At 40.3% G+C, this 17,183-nt stretch overlaps 1 protein-coding gene across 2 annotated transcripts in view; it reads left to right on the top strand.

Moving 5' to 3' along the window:
* Positions 1-17,183, top strand: part of ORC5 (origin recognition complex subunit 5) — a 161,227-nt gene that overhangs the window by 70,521 nt on the left and 73,523 nt on the right. For both annotated transcript variants that reach the window (XR_011472684.1, XR_011472683.1), the window contains exon 15: positions 1,561-1,645. The gene's annotated coding sequence lies outside the window, so the exon portion shown is untranslated. The remainder of the gene's footprint in view (positions 1-1,560; positions 1,646-17,183) is intronic.

Below are 17,183 nucleotides of genomic sequence, written 5' to 3'. Positions count from 1 at the left end.
TGGGAATTATGCTGGTTGGTGGGTCAGATATTTCCTTTAAGGGAGGAAGTTCTTAAATTATACTGGGCATCTATTCTACCTAGCTAAAAGTGACTGAGGTAGTAGAAGAAGGTTACCAAGCTGTGGGTTTTTAGATTTTTTTTTGTACGTGGTTAATCCTTTTTGAAACGTCTGCTTTCAATTACCATGACCCAGGCATACACAGTGAGGTGGAGACATTACTTCCTCTTCCCTTTATTAGGTCAATTTCAATCCCTGAATTCACCGCTGAAGCAGTTCCTTTTTAATAACTCTGGAGGCATGATGAACCAAAAAGCTTCTTTTTAAGCCCTAAAGTCAGAAAGGGATCAAGTTCCCAGGGCAGCAGTTAAGAGGGCTCTTGGAGTCAGACTCACTTGGGTCAAATCCTGGTTGTATCTCCTACAGGCTGTGTGACTTGAGACAAGTTATTGAATCTCTGTGTCTGTTTTCTCGCCTGTACAGTGCAGGATAGAACTACTTCGTGGGGTTGTTTAGAGGATTAAATAAATTATATATTTAAGGCAGTAGTTCTCAACGAGGGGCAATTTGTCGTCCAGGGAACATTTACAATTTCTGGAGACATTTTTGTCACAAGCAGGTGCAAGTGGGGAGGTTAGAGGCCTGGGATGTAGCTAAACCTCTTAAACGCATATCCCACAACAGAACTATCAGGACCACAGTGTCAGTAGTGCTGAGGTCAAGAAATTCTGAAATAAGGTAACTGTCATAGTAAGTGCTTAATAAATGTTAGATATTGTTATTATGAAATATTTATTTGTGGCCTAGAAAGAATGTGAGAATGTGGTAACATTTCAACTAAAAAGAAGACGTACTATTTCCTAACTGTACCTATAAAAATTATTTCTTGTTTAAAATTTTGGAATTATTTTTTTAACGTTTTTTTTAAAAACTTTTATTTTTTCCCATCACCATTTTATCCTGCTTTCATGAAGTTTACAATCTAACAAAGAACCTTCATGTTTTTGCAAGTTGATTCTACAAATCATTTCTAGGGAGAAAAGTCAGCTTCCACCTTCATACATAAAAATAAAAATGTCATCATCTCGTGTATATCCAGGACTCATAGCACCCAAGAGTTTCAAGGCTGGGAAAGAAGTTTCTAGAAAGAAACTTCTAGTCTTTCAAATCTAGTTTTGGTCTCCAGAAATTTCATTTCTCTGATATCAGATGAATCCAGCTTCTATCTGGGATGAAGTTGAACTACAGGATCTATCAACTAGCGTCATCTCTGCCTTTAGTCCTGTCAGCCTGTAACCATTCCTACTGAGAATGTCCAAATCCAAGCCCAATGGGTTAGGGAATCTGCAGCAGATGTAATAGAGGCTTTCAAAAACACTTCTAGGTTAGCGCACAGGGTGCTGAAGTGGATCCCATCTTTAACCAATCTATCGCCAACAGAAGAGAGAGCAATTTTGGAATTATTTAAATCGATACAGTGCTTGGTATTGTTATTTTTGGAATGGAAGGATTATGTAGTGGGTTCTAATCCATATGCAGATTTCATTACTTCTTTTTCAGGATCTTGTTGAATAGTCAAAAACCTCATCTGAGAATGATTGAATCAGAGAACAGGTGACTGAAGAATTACATTGTTTGCCCTCAGGTATGATGTCTAGACAATTAGTGATGTACCTCCAATGGATTTATTGTAATTAAGATGGTTTGGGGCATGAATCCTCAGTGAGAGGAAGCCTCCTTGGCCCCTCCAAAGTCTGCACCACTCAACTTTACTACACAAAGAAAAGTAATGAACCAAACCCAGGAATAATGATCCTTTATCGCATTAAGTACTTAGTAGTTCTCTAAAATAGTAGATGAAGTGCAGCAGGGCTACAATAGTGTCCTCCCTTGCTACCTGATGCCGCACACTATTGTGTACCATAATTTTTTGCATTTTATGCCTTTAGTTATGAACAGAGACTTGTAGGTAATTATACCAGAGGTTGATATTATTCAGCTTCATTTCATACCTTTTTGAAGGCTTCATCTGCTACTAAGTGTGACTGCCTATCATATGTGAATAGTTTAGATAATTTTGCATGTAATTTCAGTCTGCTGACACAAAATTTTTAGTAGAGCTCAAAGAAATCTTTTCTATCAAGACAGCAACATTTCACTCAAATTTGCCATTAAATGCCCTGAATACACAGTTAGTGTTCATTTTTCAGCAGTGACACATTCAAGAAGCACAGTATGAGAACTAGAAATTTGGTAGAGCAGAGAAAATTATAATCAATTCATTCATTTAACTGCATGTTGATGCACAGTAATCATGGGAATTTTAGAAGGCATTCAACTGTTTGAGTAAATACTGGTGGCTTTGGCATGATGGAAAGAGCTTGGATTTTTAAAGCCAGGAAAGATCAGCTTGGGTTTTGGATAAATCATTATTCATTTCCTTGGTCTGTGAAGGAGTTGAGAGTCTGATTTAACCGCAGTTTCCGTACAAGTATTCAATAATCTTTCAACAAATACTAAGTACTGGCTGTGAGCCAGGCATTGCGTTGGATTTAGGAGATACAGATTTCTGGCCTGGACAACAGGTACTATCAGCATTGGTACAGCCATTCCTGGAGATGGGAAATCCTGGGGGAGAAGTTAGGTCTATGGCTTGAAGAAGACCATGAGTTCAACTTTAGACATTGTGCCTCATACTTGAATTGTGAGTTATTCAAGTAATAATATAAAATAGGTGGTTGGATTTAGGTGAGAGATCAGAGTTACTACAAAGTATAAACTAGGAGTCATCAGAATAGAGGTGGCCATTTAGTGAGTTAAAGGTCTTAGTTCTTATAGTGTCCATGACGTGGTGAGGGAGAAATCATCTGGAAATATTTGAAAGGAAATATATATAAGGTGGTTATAACTATTGCACGTCAACTGAAAGTTAACTTAAAATTTTAAAGTAACAATTCACTTCAGTGCATGAAGCAGCAGTAAGAGACCAACCTGGGCTAGGTGCCATGTACTATATGGTCTTAAAACGAAAAACCAAGCCCACTTAGAGTTTTAGTTCTGTGGAGAATGTTAGATCCAAACACAATTTCATCACTTTGGGCTGACTTTCATAGTACAGTTGACCTTTGAACAAAATGGGTTTAAATTGCACAGGTCCACTTATTTGTGGATTTTTTTCAATATATTGGAAAAGTTTCTGGAGAATTGCAACAATTTGAGAAAAAAAAACCTTGCAGACAAACTGCACAGCCTAGAAATATTGAAAAAATTAAGGAAAAGTTAGATATGTCATAAGTGCATAAAATATAGGTCCGCATTTTCTCTTCCTTATGGTTGTCTCAATAGCATTTTCTTTAGCTTACTTTATTGTAAAAATACATTATATAATACATATAACAAAACTATGTTAATCTACTGTTTATGTTATTGATAAGGCTTCCAGTCAACAGTAGGCTATTACTAGTTAAGTTTTTGGGAGTCAAAAGGTATGTGTGGATTGTCAACTGCATGGAATGGGAGTAGGGAGTTACTGTCTCCTAACCCTGCATTGTTCAAGGGTTAACTGTAATAGAAATGTTACTCTGGCTCAGGTGTTTCTGGAATTTCTTAACTCTCTTTAGATTCACATAATGGGACTTACTCACTTGGCAATGAAGAGAGCCTCAGAGGAACTGAGATGCACTAACCCCGTAAACATCCATGAGAAAGGATGCTAAAATAGAACTCCTGCTGTTTCTATATCAGTCTTTAATTGAAAAATGTTGACTACAATTTTATTAGTGCAAGTTTTGGCATATTTACTTCTAGTTACTATATTGTTCTTGTAATTTAAAGAGAAATATAATTGTCTTTTATACTGAGAAAGAAAAGACAGGTCAGGTGGGGTCCAGTGGCAGTCATAGCGGCCTGTGAAATAGGATTAGTAGGAGAATTAAGATTGAAGTTTCACCAAAAATGTTTAGAGTGAATAAAGTTTTTTAAAAAGTCATTTATATACAAGTAGTTGAAATGTGAAACTACATCAACATAATGAAAAACATCAAAAACTAATTCTCAAATATGTGTGGCCAATATGTGTCTTTTAAAGAAATGCTTATCATGGTAATAAAACAGGCAGAAGAACAAAAGAAACTCTAAAGTGAGGAAAGAGAGTAAAAAAAAATTGAAGTATGAAAGGAGGAGGACAGTGAAATAGATGCTAACTTACAGAAATTTGAATCAAGATAGCACGGAAGCAGAATGTTCCATTTATCTGTTGCTGAATAACAAACCACCCCACTCTTTTTTTTTTTTTTTTAAATATATTTTATTGATTTTTTACAGAGAGGAAGGGAGAGAGATAGAGAGTTAGAAACATCGATGAGAGAGAAACATCGACCAGCTGCCTCCTGCACATCTCCTACTGGGGATGTGCCCAAAACCCAGGTACATGCCCTTGACCGGAATCGAACCTGGGACCTTTCAGTCCGCAGGCCGACGCTCTATCCACTGAGCCAAACTAGTTTCGGCAAACCACCCCACTCTTAATGGCCTAAAAACAACAATCATTTATTTTGATCATGAAACTGCAGTTTGGGCAGGACGTGGCTCCAAACAGCAACTTGACAATGGAATTGGAATCATGACATGAAGGCTGGCTCATGTCTGGAGGCTGATGCTGACTGGTGCCTCTCACCTGGAACACCAATGTGTGATCTCCATGTGCTCTCCCCACTTCCTCCTGGTATGATGACTAGATTCAGAAAGCCAGCATCCCAAGAGAAACGGACAGATACTGCATGGCCATGTCTAATGTAGCACCAGAAGTTACACAGCATCACTTTTGCTGCATTGTGTTTAAGGCAGTGATTGTGGCCTAGTTAAATTGAAAGGGAAGGGAATTAGACCCACCTGTTTATAGAAGGAGTGTCAAAGAATTTGCAAACATGATTTAAATCACCATACAGGACATATAGGCTGAAAATAGTACTTTCATGTGCTATAGATGGAATATATTTTATGTCATTTCAAAATTTGAATTGGTGTGGCAGTGACCGCTGGTTGTCCTTCTACCCTACCAAGTATCTCTGCTTCCTTCCTAAAGCTCAGGAGCTGTGGCTATAAGAAAGTCAGTGTCATTGGAACACAGGAAGCAAAAGCAACTGTGGTAGGAGATGGGGCAGAGAGGTAATGGGGGCCAGGCTATGTGTGGCCTTGCAGGAATTGAAGAACCTTGGTTCTTTTTTTTAGTAAATTACACTTACATGAATTGATTGGGGTGACATTCATTAATAAAATTATATAGGTTTCAGGTGTATAGTTCTATAATACATCATCTGTATATTGTGTGTTCACCACCCCAAGTCAAGTCTCCTTCCATCACCATTTATTCCCCCCTTTATCCTCTTCTGCCTCCCCCCATCTCCCCTTCTCTCTGGCAATCACCATACTGTTGTCTGTGTCTGTGAGGTATTTTTTTGTTTGTATGTTTGTTTTTTGCTCAATCCCTTCACCTTTTTCACCCAGCCCCAAATCCCCCTCCGCTCTGACAGCTGTCATTCTGTTCTCTATCTATGAGTCTGTTTCTATTTTGTTACTTTATTTTGTTCATTAGATTCCACATATGAGTTAAATCAAATGGTACTTGTCCTTCTCTGGCATATTTCAACTTAGCATTGTGTTCTCCAAGTCCATCCATACTGCCGCAGAGGATAAGATTTCCTTTGTTGCAGCTGAGTAGTATTCCATTGTGTAAATATACCACAACTTTTTATCTACTCATCTACAGATGGGCACTTGGGCTGTTTCCAAATCTTGGCTATTTTAAATAACACTGCAATGAACATAGGGGTACATATATTCTTTCAAATCAGTGTTTTGGTTTCTTTGGATATATTCCCAGAACTGAGGTAACTCCATACTGCTTTCCACAGTGGCTGCACCAATCTGCATCCCACCAACATTGCACTGGAGTTCCCTTTTCTCCACATGCTTGCCAGCACTTGTTTGTTGATTTATTGAAGGCAGCCATTCTTACAGGTATGAGGTGATATTGTGGTTTTCGTTTCATTTCTCTAATGATTAGTGACATTGGGCATCTTTTTATATGTCTATTGGCCATCTGCATGTCCTCTTTGGAGAAGTGTCTATTTAGGTCCTTTGACCATTTTTTAAATTGATTGTTTTTTTGGTGTTGAGTTTTATAAGTCCTTTATAAAATTTGGATGTTAACCCATATCAGAGGTATCACTGGTGATTATATTCCCCCATTCAGTGGGTTGTTTTTTTCATTTTGTTGATGGTTTCCTTTGCCGTGCAAAAACTTTTTAGTTTGATGTAATCTCATTTGTTTGTTTTTTCTTTTGTTTTCCTTGCCTGAGGTGATATATCAGAAAAAAATATTTCTAAAAGAAATGTCTGATATTTTACTGCCTTGGTTATTATTCTGTGTGAGATGGAGAGAGTTTTGAGCATAGGAGCCATGTGATCTGGTTTTGATTGGATCTGTGATCTGGCTCACTGAGTGCTACACTGAGATAGGCTTTTGGGGAGATGAGGGTGGAGGGAGGAAGAGCAATGAGAAGGCTATTAAAATAATCCAAATGAAAGATAATGGTGGTTCAGTAAGGGTATTAACAGTGGAGATGGTGAGAAGTTGTTAGATTCAGGATATAATTTGAAAGAAATATCTACAGTATGTACTAATTAATTGGATATTGACTGTGAAAGAAAGAGCCAAGGTAGACTTCAGGGCTTTTGACCTGAACATCTGGAATACTGGAGGGGAGAAAAGATCAGGGGTTCAGGTGTGGACTTGGTAAATTGGAAATTACTAAATATCTAAGTGGAGATGTCAGGGAGGCAGTTAGATAGACAAAAATGAAGTTCAGGGTAGAAGTCCAGGCTGCAGATATCAGTGTGGGGTTGTCAGTATCTAAATGGAAGCATGTAATGGAACAGTGTATATAAAGGAAATATGGTTGGCTCCTGTGGATTAGAACATTTTTCCTTTTCGCTGGCTGAGCTCCTGCCCCAGGAGTTGCTGCTAAACCATAAGGAACCTTGGTCAATCTGTTCTGTGGGAGGATGGGATTCACTTAAATACTAAAATTTCAAATATTAAATTTTTATTGCAAAAATTTCAACTGGTCCTTGAAATATTAAAAAGAAAAACGACAGGAAAGGACTGAGTGTGTCATAGATTTAGATATAACAGTTTAATCATGCCCACCCTGCACAAAATGGCCTCTAAATACTGAATTGACAGATAAAATGCGCTATTTAAATTTCAAAAGTCATTGTTTTAAAGCTGTTCTTACTACATGTACTTTCCCTTTCAGAATAAATAAATAAGTTTATATGCTGAATTTTTCCATTTTATATATAAAAGTTTTTTCTAGATAGATCTAAGTGAGTATTATTTGGTTATTAGTAAGTAACTCCCCCTCCCCCTTCCCCAGGAAACACATCTATCTTTTGTATTTTTACCCTAATCATGACACACCCACCACTGAATCACACTCAGTAGAGGACATGCTTGGAGTTTTGGCTCCAGCTGTTGGATTGCGTGGCACTGTTTTAAATTTCCATTGTGAACAGTGGCAGTTATTAGCAAGACAGCTGTAGGAGGCAGAACAGAGTGCAACGGACAGCCCTCTGTAATGATTAAAACTATCAGTATGGTTCCATCATTATCGTACAGTAAATAAGAGCTGCCTGTGTAAGGAAGATGAGGACAAAAGTTGGATTACTGGACACATATTGTCCTTTGAGATGGAAATTGCTTTTCCTTTTCCTCATTTCTCACTGCTAAAACTATATGATAGTGATAATTATAACTACCACTTTGACCAATTGTACAGTTGTCTACTACATAGTGCCTGGCACTGTAGTAGACAATTCACATACTCGTATATTCTGTCTAATGCTTATATAGTTTGGATTTTTAAAAAAAGTATTCACCCAGTCATTGACAGCAGAATGCCTTTTAGGGAAGAAAAAGCTTGATGGGTAGTTAGGAGCACAAGTTGAGGAGGAAGATGAGATCATCAGAGTTCCTTGGAAGAAGTAAGGCAGCAGAAAGATCGGTAAAAAATAATCTTTTTTTTTTCTTTTTTTTTTTTATTCTGAGGATCAGTGCAAGAGTGCCAAATGGCCTGGGCTACTGTATGGGTAGGTGGTATAGCCAAGCAGAAATTTTAGCTTATTGCTTTACAATTCAAAATGTGACCATTTGTTAGAACCCTTAAATTTTGTGTAACAGTCAGTTGCATGCAATAGCCATGCTTTCTGAGAGATCATCAAAAGAGGCTGTTTCCTACAAATGTGTTGACACTAGAGTAAATTTCTTTTAAAGCTTGCAAAATACCAAGTGGAAATCACAAAGTTAGCTGATGTAAGATACCGGTTAGAAGTAAGCAATCCAAGCAAAAATCTACATGCTTTATTATTTGTAACTAAATTAACTTTTGAGCCCCCACTTCTGTTGATGGTAGAAACTAACAGGCCAATTCAAGATTAACTCAGCCACTTCTAGTTTGAACTTGGTCTCCTAGGATTCTTTTCCTCTCCTTCCACCCATATTGTTAGGCCCAGGCATAGCTGGACTCTCCGTTATTCATGAGCATATTATGCAGGCACTGGAAAGCTGAGGACAGAAGCTAGCTGACATCGTCTGACCCAGTCTTTCTTTTCATTTGGTGAATTAGTGCATCTTCTGCAGTGGGTGCAGAAGATCCTCACAGGCTGTGCTCACTCTCATAGGGCTGTCCACATGCCTCTTCTGCAGACCTCCTTGTCCTTGAGTTTCTAATCTTGTACCTTGTAGGCTTCTGACCAACTAGCCAAGCCATTCACCACTGCCCCTAAGTCTGACTGTCACCTTACACCTGGGTCTACTCTCTGACCACTCAAAACTGTCCACTGGGAGGATTTCATTCATCACCATCTTTTACTTCCACTGAGTAGGGCTCTAGTGCAACAACAGTCTATTTTCAACTTGCAGCAACATACAGAGCTTACCCATCCATGAAACGAAACCAGTGTTTTTGTCTTGCATCAATTGATCCTGGGGAAACCAAACCTGAAGTCATAGGTATGACCTGAGGGAGAGACATTGGTGCAACAGTGGATCTGGGCCACTGTTCCTGTGCTTTCTTATGCATTTTGGACCTATTTGAGATTGATTTCTGATGTATCACTTCTATTTAAAAATGAATAGGTGTTTGTGAATTGGTGTGTCTGAGAGTACCCAGTTCATCACAATGGATAATTTTGGCCATGTGACACTTGATGTCCCATGGTTAGACGCTTAGCTTCTACCAAGACAATGTAGTATGCCAAGAGCTATTTGTTTCAGCAAAGGAAGACTTTGCTACACGTCTGCTATTGGAACCTGCCAGACAGCATTCTTCTCTCTCATAGGTCTCTTATTACTGTGGGATCTACTGGGTTGTATAGCCCACGAAATAGGGTTGCTTGTACTACAGCCTAGATCCACTACAGATTTCTTTCCTGCTCTGCTCCCCACTCAGAAATAGCAGCCCTTCATATCACTTATAAATGAGTAGGAAGAGTATATGTTGCCTCCAGAATCTAAGAAGCCTATACTATACGTAGCAATAGGAGATACACTTGCAATAATTTACCTTTGGAAGGGATGTACATCATGTCCCAGATCACCAGCCCCTGAACTGCACCAATGTGGAAGGCTTCTGAATTGTCATGAGGCTTATTTCCTATCCAGCACCTGGAGACATGTATTGTCATACCAAGGCATCCAGATTCCTTGCAAGTTCTTCCTTAATAGGCCTAATTAATAACCATGTCATCAAGCAGTGGACCAATATGTGTTATGTAATATCCAGATGGTTCAGATCCCTTTGGATGTATTGTAACAGAGCAGGAGAATTAGCATAGCCCTGAAATTCTTATTAATTGTCCATTATATATAAATCAGAAATGCATGTGTTTCTCCTTCCTGATGGGTATTGAAAAAATGCATTTGCTACATCAAAAGCTGTGTATGAAGAAAGAGCATTTCAGCCTTACAACAAGAAAAAGATTAGTCTACAAAAAGGACCTCTCGAGCCCATCAGAAAGCTCAGGAGGCAGAGCAACCAAGTTGCTTGAGATCTTGGAAAGACCAGAACACGAGCAGTTGCTTAACCTGCATCAGATGCTGGGTGTCAAATAAGCTGGTAAAAATAATACAGCTAACAGTCTTAACAAATTGCTGAAGATTGAGTGTGGGCTGTTATGAGAGTTAGAATTCCTGGGAGATCCAGACACAAGGTGTGAATTTCCATGCATTCACGGGCTCTTACCCAGGTGTTCACAAGAAAAATTGAGGGCAGGGCAAGAGATTGAAGAAATCCACCTTCATTGTGCAGACCTGAGAGAGGAGAAACAGCTCCTGTGGAAAGGCATGAACTCCACTCATATGTCTCTCTCCTACCTGTCTGTTATGAGCTATTATGAGAACTCTTCTCTGTTAAGGAGAAAAGTAGCTATATTACCATATACAGATATTCATCAAGCACCCATTTCTTCAGCCAGGCACTGCAGGGCATACACAAATGAATGGGACCTCATTCTTGCCTTTACGGAGTTTCATCTACTAAGAGCAGTGGGACTAGGATGCACACACCAAGTTATGTCACAACCTAGGAAAGTGCTGAGGGGCTCAGGAGACAAAAAGGTCACATTCACTTGGGGTCAGGGGAGACCTTTCAGCTGATTGGTGTAAGTGCAGCGATAGACACACAAAGGGTGGAGGAGTGGGAAGGCAGTTCACCCTGCTGAACAAAATAGAGACAGTTCATTATGTGGGGACAGCATGTAGGGGAGACAGTGGCATGTGGTCTGGGCACTGAAGAACTGGCCAGATGTTAAGGAGAAGAACCAGTGGAACAAAGCCTGGAGGCAAGGAACACTTTCTTCTTTAGGAAGTGGGGGAAGCGCCTGGCTGGCAGAGGAGCCTGGCATAACTGGGATCACAGCACTTGGCTCAAGGCTCCTGAAGTGAGATGACCTAGTGCCCTGGTTTTGACCTCACTGTACTGTTTCTTAACAGCTTGTGTCACTCTGCCCCAGGGAGCTGTTCTCTTGTGTTAAGCTGCCTCCTCTGTTGACCTTTTTAACTCTTATTTTCACTATTATTTCTCCTCCCATTCTCAGTCCTCTCTGTGCTACAGCTTTGTCTTCTAAACTTCAACTTCCTGGAACACTTAGTCCCTCAGATAGTTCTGCTTTAGGTGAGATGCACATCTGCATTCAGCCATTCTGTCTTCTGGGGAACAGCCCAGCTCCGGTGCTAGGCCACATTGGGTAAGAAGCGCTGAGGTTTCCTGGAGTGAGAAGGGCTCACACAGGGCTCTAGCCAGACAAGGAATTCCAGGAAGGCTCCATTCTTTATTACTTGGGAAACCCTTGAGGAAGTGATGGTGCAGTGCTCCAAGTCCAACTTTTCCCAGGTTTTAATTTTTCAAATATGGATAGATCAGCAAAATAAAAAAGATTTGGGTAGGGATTAGGATTTTTTTTAAAGGTGGGAATCTATTTTCTAGAAGTTAGAAGTGCATCAAAAATGACAACTTCTACCATTATCAACTATCTTCTTTGTTCAACTAAACCCAATTTTTCAAGTTGCTTGTTCTCCTTGGAATTTATCTCCAGTGATGCTGCACAGTGAAGAGCAGGTTTTGATACGCTGTATCCCAGGAACAGTTTGACACTTCCCTTACTACTTATAACCTGCAGCTCCCTGCGGAGGCCTCCTCTCCACTGCAGTCTGCCAAGTGGCTGTCATGGCATTATTTAAACTGGAAGAATAAAGGCATTGCATGTCATTTCCTATATTGGATGCCTTCATGTTATGGACGTATCTCCATAGAGAAATCCTGTACATACACTGAAAACAAATGCCTGGTAACTACAAAAGCTCAATCAGGGTATTGTTAAGAGGAGAAAGCACAGTACACTGAAATATGAACTCTGTTGCATGTGTCATATTTTTTAAATGTCTAGAGAAATATGAGTTCACTGCCTTTTTTATTTTCAAAATTATATTTCAACTTCCTCTCTCAGAACATATTCAGTTTTTAAATGGTCACATCTTTTTTATGGATGCAATTCATAGTATTACTGTTTCCAGACAATAGACTATTCATTACTGTGTAATAAGGGAAATATATTGTTCACTATATTTATACATATGGATAAAATTTTAAATTTATTTTTGAATGATTCCAGGTACCATATACACAAACTGTATTAGGCATGTTGCATTTTAGGAAATGTTTTTATTAACAGGATAATAAAATGTAAGATAATCTTTTAAAAGTGGCTTTGCCACTCCCCAATAGAAGAGTAAACGATTTTAGAAAAATAAGGCTTTGTCCCACATTTCAAGGTCAATTCACTGGATTTCATTAAACTAGAATTTTCAAGGATTCCATAGCAGGCCTCTAGAGGCCTCCCCCAGGAAGACATTGTGGTCAGAAGTTCCAAAACACATTGGCTAGTCTACTGTGCCTGCGGGCTTGAGATGGGGAGCATGCTGAAAGCTTGGGAGGGGCAGGAGAGAGGAGTAAATTCTGAAGCAGGGTCTAGACTGGTGCTCCTCAAAGTGTGTCTCTTCAACTGTTGTTACATCCACACCATGACATGAGGATAGAAATTAAGAATAAGTGTTGGAAATTTTTATAGCAATTTGACAGAGTAATTGTGTTCCCATTGATCCCTGTAATACTGTCCTATATTTTATTAATTTATTATTACTATTATGTCTATTTTAAAATTTCATTTCTAGTTTTTAATTTTTGTTGTAATGTATAAAAGTAATGGTCTATTGGAGATTAGAATTTTTTTTAAAGTTTCTGCACTGCAGGTAATTTTAGAAGCACTGGTTGACATCAGGTTGAACTATGTGAATAAATCCATTGCTCAGGAGTGCAGTCTTAGCAGCACTGAATTTTGAGCATAGAAGTACAGACTGTTCTCAGTTTGTGTATTAGATACATGCTGAGAAGTCTGAGGTATCAGGTGGGAGAGGCCAGATTATTTCTAAAGTATCTTCCTACCCTGATTATGTAATTAATTCCTCCATTTAATAAATATGCATTGTTAAGTGTTCCAGGTACTTAAAATATACTAGTGAATAGCAAAAGTGTAATTTACATTCTGGTGGAGGGAAATGAAGAATAAACAATAATAAGTGAGCAAATCACACAAATATGATAGAAATGTAAGTTAGGTGTACCAGAGTGCTAGAGTTGTTGTTGTTGGTGGTGATGATGGTGTGTGTTTGTGTGTGGGGGGGGGGGAGGGGGGAGTGAGAGAGAGAGTCATGATTAAAAATACTGTGATAAGGTTAAGCCTCATAGAGTAGGTGACATTTGAATAAAAGTTTGAAGATCATGAAGGGTTCGTCACATGGCTTTATGGGGAAGAATGGTCCAGACTGAGGGATGAATCTGTGCAAAGACTTTGGGGGAAGGTAGCTGGGATGATGGGTGAAGGAGCAACAAGGAGTAGTAGAGCAAGAGAGGTCAAAGGAAGGTGATAGGAGACGAGGTCAGAGAGGGAATGGGATCCCAGGTCTATTAGGGCCACTGTGAGGACCTTGTCTTTTACTCTGAGTGAAGTAGGAAGCCATAGAGCATAGAGCCTGTGCATAGGAGTGGCATAGGGCCACCCGTCTGCTGTGTTTAGAATCATGTGATGGGACACCAGTTAGTGTATAAGAGAAAAAGAGAAATCAATTGTTTTAGTCTCAAATCTTTTTTCCTACCATTGCACCCTCAGAGCTGCACTTCCTCAGAGAAATATCCCTGAATTCGAACACTGGATTGTGGCTCCTTTTGGGAAGAGGTTGTCTTTTCCCATATCTAACAACATAAGACATGATTCCAGGTACTGGCTCTAAATAAGTGTTTTATAACAAAAAAGATATTAAGCTTTTATTTATGTACAAGATGCATGTAATTCTCCCATACATCCTTTGAGACAATAATCATCAAAAAACCCAAGCAATCTATTATTACTTACTATTTATTAAGTATCTACATCAGTATCTATATGATACTTTAAAAATATATTTTTATGGATTTCAGAGAGGAAGAGAGAGATGGAAATATCAGTGATGAGAGAGAATCATTGATCGGCTGCCTCCTGCACGCCCCACATTGGGGATAGAGCCCACAACCTGGGAATGTGCCCTGACCAGGAATCGAACTGAGACCTCCTGGTTCATAGGTTGACGCTCAACCACTGAGCCATGCCAGCCAGGCAGTATCTACGTGATATTCTTATTCAGTGGGTTTCACTTCCCTGTGGGAGTGTAAGCAGTGTGAGCTGCTGTATTGGCTAAGTTATTATTTCTGATTTTTATGGAAATTTCCAGCTCAAAGAAGCACAAGGAGATGCTTCTGTTAGCGGCACTTCTCTCTCATTCAAGGTCTGGGTCCGGTGACAGCTTGGTAAGACCGAAAGATCCTTAGACTCTATCTGTTGAGGTAATGGGACCTCTGGCCTTCCATATGATCTGTTCATCAGACATGCAAACCAGAGAGCTGCAACCTCCAATGGGACCTGAAATCTGGCCTCTTCCAAAACCTGCCTTTTTTCATAGGGCCTGACATCAGCAGGCTTCTGCATGTAGTCCCAGAGCATCCTCTGGTTTAAAAACAGAATCCTATCCAGAAGAGATAAAGACACAGCTCACTGTGGGAGCTGTGCCAGGCCAGGCACCAAGTCTTTCACGCACATTATCGCACCGATTCCAGCCAAGCACCTGCGAGGCCTGTTCTACCATCCCAAGCGAAAGACTGGTGAGCAGCCTTCGAGGTTAGGCGGCTTGCCTAGGGTCACCCAGCGACTCGATGCAGCCAGGATTTAAACTCAGATGGTTTGATCCAAAGCCCTTTGAAGTTTGCCATCTCCATGCTCTGCCGCACGATAGTCACCTTCTGTCCTCTGAAACTGCAGCTGGAGGGAATCTGTGTGAGGCTGTCTCTCCCAGCTTCTATAGTTGACCAGTCCTGGGCATTCATTTTGACTGGATTGAACTTAAGCCAGTTCATTTTCAGCCAGGTCTCCAATTTAGGCAGCCAGTGGGGAAGATGCAAAAACCACCCTGTCGGAATCAGATGAAAAAAACAGGCTGGGGCTTCTTCCATCATGATGAAGGAGGAGGTCTGGTCCCTTGCTGGTATTTTAAATGGTCTCTTATTGACGCTGAACATTGAGCTTCCCTCTGGCAGGAGACAGGAGAGCAGCCTCCCCTCTGTGGACCAGCAATCACCACAAACCACCTTTTGGATTTTCAGAGAGAAGGGTGGATTTATAGGACACAAAACAAAACAAAACTCTATCCACACCTCAACACTGAAACTGAATAGGGCTTGGTGATAGAACAAGGAGCACAATAAATATTAAATCAGCTAAACCCAATTCAATTGTAATTGATTGAAATGGGTTTGCCAGTCTCTTCTGTTCATCCTCCAGCCACATCTATCCTTCCCTTTATCTTTCCTTCCACCTGCTTGGCCATCAGCCGCAGGCTCGGCTCCCGGGAGTGCTGTGAGCCCACTAACCCTAAGGAAGGCACAGGGGAAGGTGAGGGGAGAGCAGGTGAGCATTGAGAGCACAGAAGCTTCAAGCTTTTGTTTCCTCTCACCCTGGAAGCAAGGGTCACTCAGGAGAGAAGGATCCAGATCAGATATGGGGGAGACTAAGAAAGAGGGGAGAGGGAGAGGAGAACTCAGAGGGGGAGGGGTTGTAGAGGAGGACAGGGATAGATAAAGTTTAAAAAGGAGGAGAATGGACTTAGCTGAAAGGGAAGGGCCCCAGAAACAACCCAGAAAGTCTCTCCAGAATAATATGTCCAAACAGCACTATCATGCCTTCCTGCTCTTTTTTCAAGTCCTTAGAGAATTTAAAAATGTACAACAGGTATCAAGACACCTAAGAAGTCTTTTTTATTTTACCTACTGAGCCCGAGTGGGACAGAGCCCCATTGGCCTTGAGACCCACTGTCTTCCTTCACAGAACCACTAACAAGCACCTGCCCGTCTCTGCACATCTGTGCCCTCACCCCCCCCCAGTGAAAGACTATCAGGGGCGGGTACTGTCTCTAATAAGCCCTTCAAATTATTCCTGCCTCGTGGCAGGTATTTAATAAATAAATTATAAACCTAAGTACCATTGAAGCCAAATCTTTGAGTAGACACAAGAATACAGCCTGTGTGCCCTAGCTGGTTTGGCCCTGTGGATAGAGTGTTGGCCTTTGGACTTGAAGGGTCCTGGGTTCGATTCTGGTCAAGGGCACATACCTTGGTTCTAGGCTTGATATCTGGCCCTGGTCAGGCACATGTGGGAGGCAACCAACTGATGTGTCTCTCTCACATTGATGTTTCTCTCTCTGTCTCAATCAATGGGGAAAATATTCTGAAGTGAGGAATAACAACAGCAGCAACAACAACAACAAAATACAACCTGTGTGACTGCATGTATAGAAAATTCTAAAATAGGCAAAACTAATCTGGGGTAGGGAGTCAGGATGACTTTTTTAAAAAAATATGTTTTTATTAATTTCAGAGAGGAAGGGAGAGGGAGTGAGAGATAGAAACATCAATGATGAGAGAGAATCATTGATCGGCTGCCTCCTGCACGCCCCACACTGGGGATGGAGCTAGCAACCCGGGCATGTGCCCTGACTGGGAATCGGACCACAATCTCTTGGTTCATGGTTCAATGCTCAACCACTGAGCCACCCTGGCCAGGCCAGGATGACTTTTGAGTAAGGGTAATAATGGGAGGTGGTGTGAGCGGCCTCTGAGGAGCGGTGATGTTGTGTTGCTTAATCTGAGTGGTACGTTTTCTGCTTCCATTGTGAAAATTATTGCGCTGTACACTTATGATTTGCACACTTTTCTGTATGTATTTATGTATGCTGCATTAAAAAGTTTACTAATAAGAAAAATCAAATAATTAACTACTCCAGTCAGTAAACCTCTCAAAAGAAATTTAGGTGGATGCAAAATTCCAATTATACAAGGAGCTGCTTCTCCCCTTCTTTCTTTGGCTGAGTATAAATTAAAATAGCTTGCAAATTATATGACAAGTCTCACCAGTACTTCCTAAACATAATTACTCAGTACCATATCTTATTTCGCTGCTAATCAATCATTGATCCTTAACAG

Source organism: Myotis yumanensis, unplaced genomic scaffold (assembly GCF_028538775.1).
Source record: "Myotis yumanensis isolate MYYU_CA2020_CCGP unplaced genomic scaffold, mMyoYum1.0.hap1 SCAF_9, whole genome shotgun sequence".
Lineage (NCBI taxonomy): Eukaryota > Metazoa > Chordata > Mammalia > Chiroptera > Vespertilionidae > Myotis > Myotis yumanensis.
Note: the sequence above shows the minus strand (reverse complement) of the source record. Positions and strands in the feature narration are given on the sequence as shown.